Raw genomic sequence first — 8,535 nt, 5'->3', positions numbered from 1 at the left:
ACCAAAGTACCTCACACCCTCATTTTCCCAATTTAAAATAGTAACTAAAACTAAAGTCTTATGGGATTTTGTAGGTGCCTGAAGTGTTGTGACTGAGAAATGATAGTAAAAGATGTAAAAGAACTTTCTTCCTCTTTGCGGTTGTTCCTTAAAAGCACAGCTATCATCCTGCAGATATTTGCTTTGAGATCAGCAGCACTGATTGCAAGAGGACCTACCCTTTGAATGGACATGCATAGGTTTTGGCTGCACGTCAGCATGCCTTCATATAACGAAGGGCATGCAACTATTTTTAACTGTGGAATGAGTTCAATAATTGTAGTTACTTTGACTGATCCATTAGAGGGGGGAAAAACCCAAAAGCCAGAGTAAGTTTATAAATAACTTTATTAGGATCAACCAAAATGTCACAAACTAGTGGTTAAAATAGTTTTGTTTTTTATAGATGTGGGCACTACATCACAAAGCAAGGATGTCCACACAGCACAACCTATTCTATTTGCTACCCAGAAACACTTGTTTCAAGCCTAATTTCAGTGGAAAGTCTCTGCAAATACATGTACACTAAATTGGTGGGCCCTGCTCTAACTACAGCACCAAACTGACTCGGCGCTACATTTTCACTTCAGTAGCATCAAGGAAGGCAGTAATGACACCTTTCATCATCCTTCGAGATACACGATGCCTTTGCTGGTTAGGCTTCTTGACTGAGAAATTAATGGCAGAATCAAGCGGCTAAATGAATCAGAGAAGGAGACAAGATGATTTTTCTTCTTCAAAAGGGACGTTACTCAAGTCTTCTTGAATCAGCGACCTGCCTGCTTCTTTCCCAAAGACCCCGATTCTCTGTCACCGCAACAATTTTTCATCGGTCATGTCATTTGTCACGTGATGAAACAGAGCAGATACCATCCGTCCCTTTGTTCTGGAGGCACCCGGATCTGTGCCTCTTCCTCCCGGTAGATGAGGGGATGGACTTTAGGGTTGCGACAACAGGTCAAAAAAAGAGATTTTAAACCTAGGACAGAATGGGGAGAAGATAAATTGGACTGGGTTGTCTTCACAAACTATATCGCTTCACTGAATTTGGGACAGATGACAACTGAAATTCCTACCATGAGCATCTTGTGGAGAGGGCAGCAAGGAGCTGGACCGACTGAAGGCGTCCTGTCAAGAGAGCCTTCAAGGGAAGCCGTTTCGCTTCATGTATTTAAACCGGCCTTGAGAGCAATCTTTTGAAAAATAGATTATTTCGAAATAACAGATTAGTTCCATCCCTGATTGGGGAGGAATGGTCCCCTAGGGTTCTAAATCGTTACAAACACATGGGGGTGTGAAGTTAGCAATGTCTGGGGCCATCATGCATTCATGGAAGCAGAATTGGCTCCCCTCTGCTGAAGTCTAGATACAAATAAAACAGGCTGTTAAGTATTGTGTTGACTGTGTGATTTCACTCTGAAGTGCTCCCTGCTGCTTCACATGGTGTTTGTTTTTTGAATAGTCTTTTCTTTTTAAAAAAGTTTTTTATTAAAGATTTTCCTGTTACAAAAATGAAGGGGAAATGTGTGTGCGTCCTATGGGGCGAATACAGGCTTCAGGAAGCTCTGCGCAACCCTCCGGAGCCCGGCGCGAAGGCGCAGAGCTGCCTGCCCTCCTGGGGTCCGCGCAGCTCTGCGCGACCCTCCAGAGGCCGGCGCGGCTTGGCGCCGGAGGGTTGTGCAGAGCTGCCTGCATTCCGAAGCCTCGGGCGCACTGAAGAGCGCGCGGGCCTCGCACAGCTGTCCACAAGCCTGGGGAGACCGTCGCGGCTCCCTAGGCTTGCGGATAGCAGGCTGTTCTGGGGGCTGGGGTCGGGGGAAGCTCGGGCTTCCCCCGCGCCAGCCCTGTGCCTGGGGGGTGGGGGATAATTTTGGTTCTTTATCCCCCCCAAAAAAACTAGGTGCATCCTATAGGGCGAAAAATATGGTAAATAAAGTATTTAGTGGCCCATCAAGAGGCCCAGTTCAGTTGCACCGAAGAGTCTTACTAACGCAGGATTCAATTCCAAACGTGTCTACTCAGAAGTAAGTCTACTCATAATTCAAGGCCAATTGAATTAAGCATACACCTCATTCCTGGCATGGGTGTCAAACTTTCCTGTCTCAAGATTTCCTCTAATTGGCTAACTTACAAAGATTGGCTACCTCATTTCCATTGAAGACTAGACAGGGACAGAACACAGAGCTACAGGTATTAAAAACTGTAATTATTTACTGTAAAATCTGTAATCTAAAATAAAAAATGTTGGAGCACTCAAAACTGTTCAACTCTTTCCTAATGTATAAGCTAAATATAATGATGTACGTGCACATTCTAAATAATCCAACAATTTCCTGTTGCACAATAACCCGTCCCCTCTCCCTTTGCTCACCTGAAAGTTGCTCTTACCACATTTTCCTGGCGGCAAAACCAGCAGTAGGAGTTGTCACAATGGAGGACATATCATCATGTTTCAGCCAGTGGATTTCAGCAGTGTCTAATACAATAAAATACATAATAGCTTTCAGAGGTAGGTGTGGTGTCTTTCTCCAGTTTTTATTGGGACTAAAAATTCCCATTAGCTCCAGCCATAATTGGCCAAGACGATGGAAACTGTAGCATCTGGCGGACACCACATAAGCTATCCTGATAAGGATGCTTTGCCCAACCACAGCCATTAAATATTGCCTTGTAGTAATTCATTTTAAGTCAAATGGAGGTATGCTGGTGACATACCAACTTTTATACAAACCTACCTGGAAGTAAGCCCAATGAGGCTTACATTAGATTACACTATTAAAAACTCAAAACATCAATAGGGCCAATAGGGTGTGACACTGATCACTTGGTGATCAATTAAGTTTAAACATTTTAAAACTTAATTAAATTTGCATTAAAAAAATCTAGCACACAGAAGCTATCTAATTGGCTAGGTTCCTTTTGGTCAGTAAAAAGGAAAGTTCTTCCAGAACACCAGTAACGTGACACACACACACACGAGAGAAAAACTTTGAGTAGTCAAAGCAGGGAGGCTAATTCCGTTGGAAATTGGACAGGAGACAAATGATTTCCAGTTAAGTGGGCTATAATTTATTAATTCATTTTCCTGCCAACAGGAGAGATCAAATCCTTTCAGTCCTTCTCGGAATAATCCAATATATAAATAAATCATAGAAATGATAAAAGATACATCAAACGGGGATTTGCTTCAGTCCTGAAACATTTTTAAGGAAGGGAGTTGAAGTCTAGCTTTTGATTGCCACTTTTGAGAGACAAGACTAATTTACAGAACTTCGTTTCCACCCTTGGGTGCTCTATAGTTGGCTCAACCTTTCATTGACTAAAATCTCCCACCTGACACTGCTGCTTGGTTGACAGTCCTTTGAATGCACTTGGTTGACTAACCTCTGGCCAGCTGCTAATTTCCTCCTATAACAGATGTGCATTAGGACAATTGCTTCTGTCCTGCACCTTTTCTATATTAAGCAAGTTTCCTTCTTTCACTTGCTGAGTGCTACAAGGTCAGTAAGCCACAAAGAAGTATTTCCCACCTGAATGTTTCACAGATGGCTCGTCTCCCGAAAATCAGCACCTTTCATTTTAAAACAATCGCTTGCCCATCCGCTTATTTAACCTTAACACATAGCTCGTAATTTAAATGCCACTGGTGGGTTCTGTTAAGTGATATCACAGGGGGGTGGTAATGGGAGCCAAGCACATTTCTTGTCTTAAAAGCCTTGCCAATAATTGTCGCAACATCAGGTTGCTGTCTTGCGTTACGCAGAAAGTCAAGGTCGCGGCCAAATTTCCCGCAAATCAATGGGTGCGACAGCCGACGAAGCGCATCGGGATAAAACGGATTGCTTTGCATCCACGGGACGGAGACGGACGGATTAAAATTATGGGGAAAGTAGAGAGACCAGGAAGGCAAAGTCGCCAAGAGACTCTTTGGGAAGCTCAGAATATTTTCTAAAGTATTTGCTAGATATGCCCTAAGAGAATTCAATCAATGCGCTTCACTGCCCAATCTGTGGCAATGGTGCAATCCAAATACTACGGAAAGGGTTAATGCTGTAGCCTAGAATGTTGGGGGGGGATATAAACTGAGTCAGGTCTTTTTCGTTAGTTGTTCTGAACTGTTGTGTGAGGTTTTTTAAAACAATAAGTATTTTTTTTATTAAAGATTTTCTTAGTTTACAAAAGTACACGCGTTGTCTCTTTTTTCAGGCTGTAGATTCATTTACATTCAACTGTTGTGTGAGGGTTTTTTTTTGTTTTTTTTAAATAACAACAGTATTTTTTATTAAAGATTTTCTTGGTTTACAAAAGTACACGTGTTGCAGGTTTTGGTGTCCTCGGGTGTCTTCCCGTGTAAAAGTACACGTGTTGTCTCTTTTTTTCCCAGGCTGCACTCTTGCACATTCAACTGTTGTGAGGTTGTTTTTTTTTTCAAAAAAGTTAAGTAATAATAATAATAATAATAACAGTATTTTTTTTATTAAAGATTATCTTGGTTTACAAAAGTACATGCGTTGTCTCCTTTTTTTCAGGCTGCAGACTCTCTTACTTTCAACTGTTGTGTGAGGTGTGTGTGTGTGTTTTTTTTAAAGTAATAATAATCATTTCTATTAAAGGTTTTCTTGGTTTACAGTCTTTTACATTCGAAGCAAGTTTTAACTGTGAGAGCAGCAAGTGTTGCTACCTCAGAGCCAGCCTGTAAATATTAGTCGTTCTCAGATACTTCATGTAAATATGTTTCAGTAATGTAAATATTACATGCCTCTCTTGTGCATTCAGTCAGACCAGGGCCAAGTACGGCAACTAAAAATCATGTTATTTTTAAACTTTAAAACAAAGTGTGTGCTGTTTGTTTGTTTTTTCTAGGAGGGAAAAAGAGAACTATTTAAATGGGTCAAACAACCCTCTGCACAACTCTGCAAAGTACTTTACAGCAAAATCTGTGTCTGGGCTGTGCCAGGTTTGGGTCAACATGACTTATTTCCCTTCCCCCATTAATTATTATCAATAATATCCCTGTACACAGAAAACTAGGAATCAGGGAGAAGAAAGTGTTCTCCACAATGTAAAGTTTACCATCAGGATGGATAAAAATCAATGTGTGCTATTTATTTATTTTAAAAAAAACCCCAACACAACGGATTTTTAAAAATTTAAATCAGGTTTTTAAAATAAAACGCTTTTGGAGGAAAAATTGTTCTAAAGATAGTTTTCTATTTAACTTGCATTATAGTCCAAAGTATTCATCAGGAAATAAGGATTTGTTTTAAGTTTTCCATGGGTGCTAAAACTCAGTCTGTTTCTTAAGTTTAACCACACCAGTTAACAAACATGGATATATATGCTATGACGTTATTGCTTTAGTTAAATAAATTGTTCTCAAGGAAATGATTATTATTCTCCTTCCAATGAAGTACAGCAGAAAAGTTGTGCAAATATAAACAATAATTTCATAAAAACCTGTCTTTGTATTTCTAATAGTATAACCAAATCAGTAATTTTTTGATATAACTGTAAAAACTATTCTGAAAATTTATTATTCCAAAATAATAATAATAATAACTATTATTATTATTATTTATACCCCACCCACTCTGGGGAATGAAACCTTCATCTGGTTGTAAATATTAATATTATACCAGCAAGAATGAGTCTTTCTGTTTCTATCCTGTGAACCGCCCTGAGATTTTAGGATGAAGGGTGTTATATAAATCTAATAAATTTTCCTGTGACTCCCTTTTTAAAACGGCCTCCTCTCTGGAGTGTCCTCCCTATTCTGCTGACAAATTCTTTTATATTTTATGTGTTTAATATGTCTGGATTGTGAATGTTTTATGGATGGTTTGCTTGTTTTCCGTCCCTTTTGCAATTTTTTTTGTCTTAAATTATGCCCATAAAGGCTGAACGAATGAATGAACAAATTCAACTCAGTACATAACACTCATATGGCAAGTGCATAGAGACCCCCCCCCCCAAAAAACCTAATAATAATTGTGGGGTTCAATTTAAATCACTAGTAAGTAAGACTTGATTTAAATCATTCTTTTACAGAAAGACTCGTTCTTGCTGGTATAATCTTAATATTTACAACCAGATGAACGTTTCATTATTGGAATAATAAACTTTCAGAGTAGTTTTTACAGTTATATTTTTAAAAAATACTGATTTGGTTTTACTATTAGAAATACATAGACATAATTATGAAATTATCGTGAGGTTTAAGAAGTCAACTGTTTATATTTGGACAACTTTTCTGCTGCACTTTATCGGAAGGGGAAAAATAATCATTTTCTTGAGAACAATTTATTTAACTAAAACAATAACATCACAGCATATGTATCCACATTTGTTAACTGATGTGGTTAAACGATTTTTTTTTTTAAAAAAACAAGCCCTTAGACTAAGTTTTAGCACCCATGAAAAATTTAAAAAACTAACCCTTCTTTTCATTATAGCCTTTGGACTATAATGTAACTTAAATAGAAAACTATCTTTAGAAGGATTTTTCCTCCAAAAGCATTTTGTTTTAAAAATCCGATTTAAATACCAATAAATAAATAAATCTGATTTAAATAATTGATTTTCATCCACCCGGCATGGTGACCATTGTCACTACTGGGGATTTTGGGCTGGCAGGGACAATATCTTCATTGCATCCATTTTGTGTTGTTCTGTCCCAAAATGGCTTCCGGGGAGGGAGATGCAACTGCCATTTTATTTTTTAAATTTAAAAAGGCAACCAAATGGGAGAAGAGGGTATGGGGTGAAATGATTGGTTTGTTGTCCTTCAATGCATTTCCTGTTTCTGTTTTTTGTTTATGTTGAGATTCGCCTTGTGATCTTAGGTTTGAAAGGCGGTGTACAAATTTAATAAATAACAATTTAACTTGGAGGGCAAACTGCGGTGGTTTGGCAAGCGCAACACCGCAAAACCACTGCATAAACTTTGGCCGGTTTATGGGGCAAAACAATTGTTCGCCATCATTTTTTGTTTCTTGGATTTATATATACCGCCCTTCATCCTGAAATCACGGGGCGGCTCACAAGATTAAATTGACCGTTCGGAGTTACGTAATTGCATGCAACCAAGCAGAAAAACCAGGGATTTTTCCTTTCCATAGGGTGTCGTGGGATTGCAGAGTCGTGGGAAAGGGAACCCGGGGGTCATCTAGCTCAACCCCGTGTCAGGCAAGAGGTTTTGCACCCGTTTTGCAAGTCCAATTCCGGATTGCAAGATTAAAAAGTGACTTAACAAGTTTAACAAACGGTAAGAAGAATAAAGTTGCATGGGAAATCCAGCCAGAGGGACAGGGTATAAATAAATAAAATTTATTTTGTTTTTAATTTATTATTTAATTTATTATTTATTTATTTACTATATTATTTATTTTTATTTATTTATTATTTATTAATTTTATTTATTGTTATTAGCCCATTCTCTTCTAAACCCTCTCCCTCTTTTCTGGCCCCCACATGCAGCCATACCCTCCTTTTTCTCTCCCCCAACCCGATTTTGCGAGTCACTCCGGATTGCAAGATAAAAGCGACTTAACAAGTTTAACTTATGATAAGAAGAATAAAGTTGCATGGGAAACCCAGCCAGAGGGGCGGGGAATAAATGGATGAATATATGACTGAATGAAAATAATAATAATAATAATAATTTTTAAAAAAACATTTCAGGGAAGGCAAACTACCCGCCTGGCCCTCTCTTCTGAACCCTTTCCCTCTCTTTTCTGGACCCCCTTGCATCCATTCCCACCTTTTCCTCTTCATTTTCTTCCCCTTCCCCCCACTTAAGCCCCCCAACCGCTTACCTGCTTTCCTTTCCCTCATTTGTCTAACTGTCCCGCATGCAAAGCCCATCCCTTGCTCTGCCCGTCCCAGGTTGACCAATGGGGACTTTTCTCTCTCCCAGCAGCCGAATTAGAACAAGTCATCTCTCTTCTCATTGGATGCCACCTGCATAGAAGGAGTGGAAGAGGGAGGGACAATTCTAATTGGGAACCGCCCCTTTCTCCCCTTTGGCCAAGAGAATAATAGGAGTTGGAAAAGGGATCCTGGGGTCATCTAGTCCAACCCCTGGAATGCAGGAATCTCACAGCAGTCAGAACCTCAAAGCAATATGGCAAGTTTTGGGAGAGGGAGTGTGTGTGTGTGTGTACAAAGTTTGTAATTCCATTTATTATTTTTGTTTGGTAGTTCGATAATAACAAATATTATCCAATCTATCACAGTTGTAATAGGCTCTACAATAATACTGTAGTTTATTTCCCCCCAAAAAAAATTTGTATTGGTTTTCACAATATTATAAAAACAAACAAACACACAAGACAAACAAACAAAACAAACATAAATCATAGCCTTATTGAAAATTACAGTTATTAACTTTGTTAAGTGACTTCCTCGCTTCCCCTTAGTTGAATTACATTGCATGTCCTTTTAACGGTTTTCCAAATCCCAATTTTTATGAAATTTAACATTAACATTTAACATTAA

The 8,535-nt window shown here is 38.8% G+C and overlaps 1 long non-coding RNA gene across 1 annotated transcript; it reads right to left on the bottom strand.

Moving 5' to 3' along the window:
* Positions 1-369: 369 nt before the first annotated feature.
* On the bottom strand, positions 370-8,019 carry LOC114598630 (uncharacterized). Its single transcript, XR_003707097.2, has 3 exons — positions 7,854-8,019; positions 2,411-2,515; positions 370-1,018 (listed from the first exon to the last, which is right to left on the bottom strand). It is a non-coding gene; the product is annotated as an uncharacterized LOC114598630 (long non-coding RNA).
* Positions 8,020-8,535: the final 516 nt, after the last annotated feature.

Source organism: Podarcis muralis, chromosome 5 (genome assembly GCF_964188315.1).
Source record: "Podarcis muralis chromosome 5, rPodMur119.hap1.1, whole genome shotgun sequence".
NCBI classification, from domain to species: domain Eukaryota; kingdom Metazoa; phylum Chordata; class Lepidosauria; order Squamata; family Lacertidae; genus Podarcis; species Podarcis muralis.
This window is presented reverse-complemented; position numbering and strand designations above follow the sequence as displayed.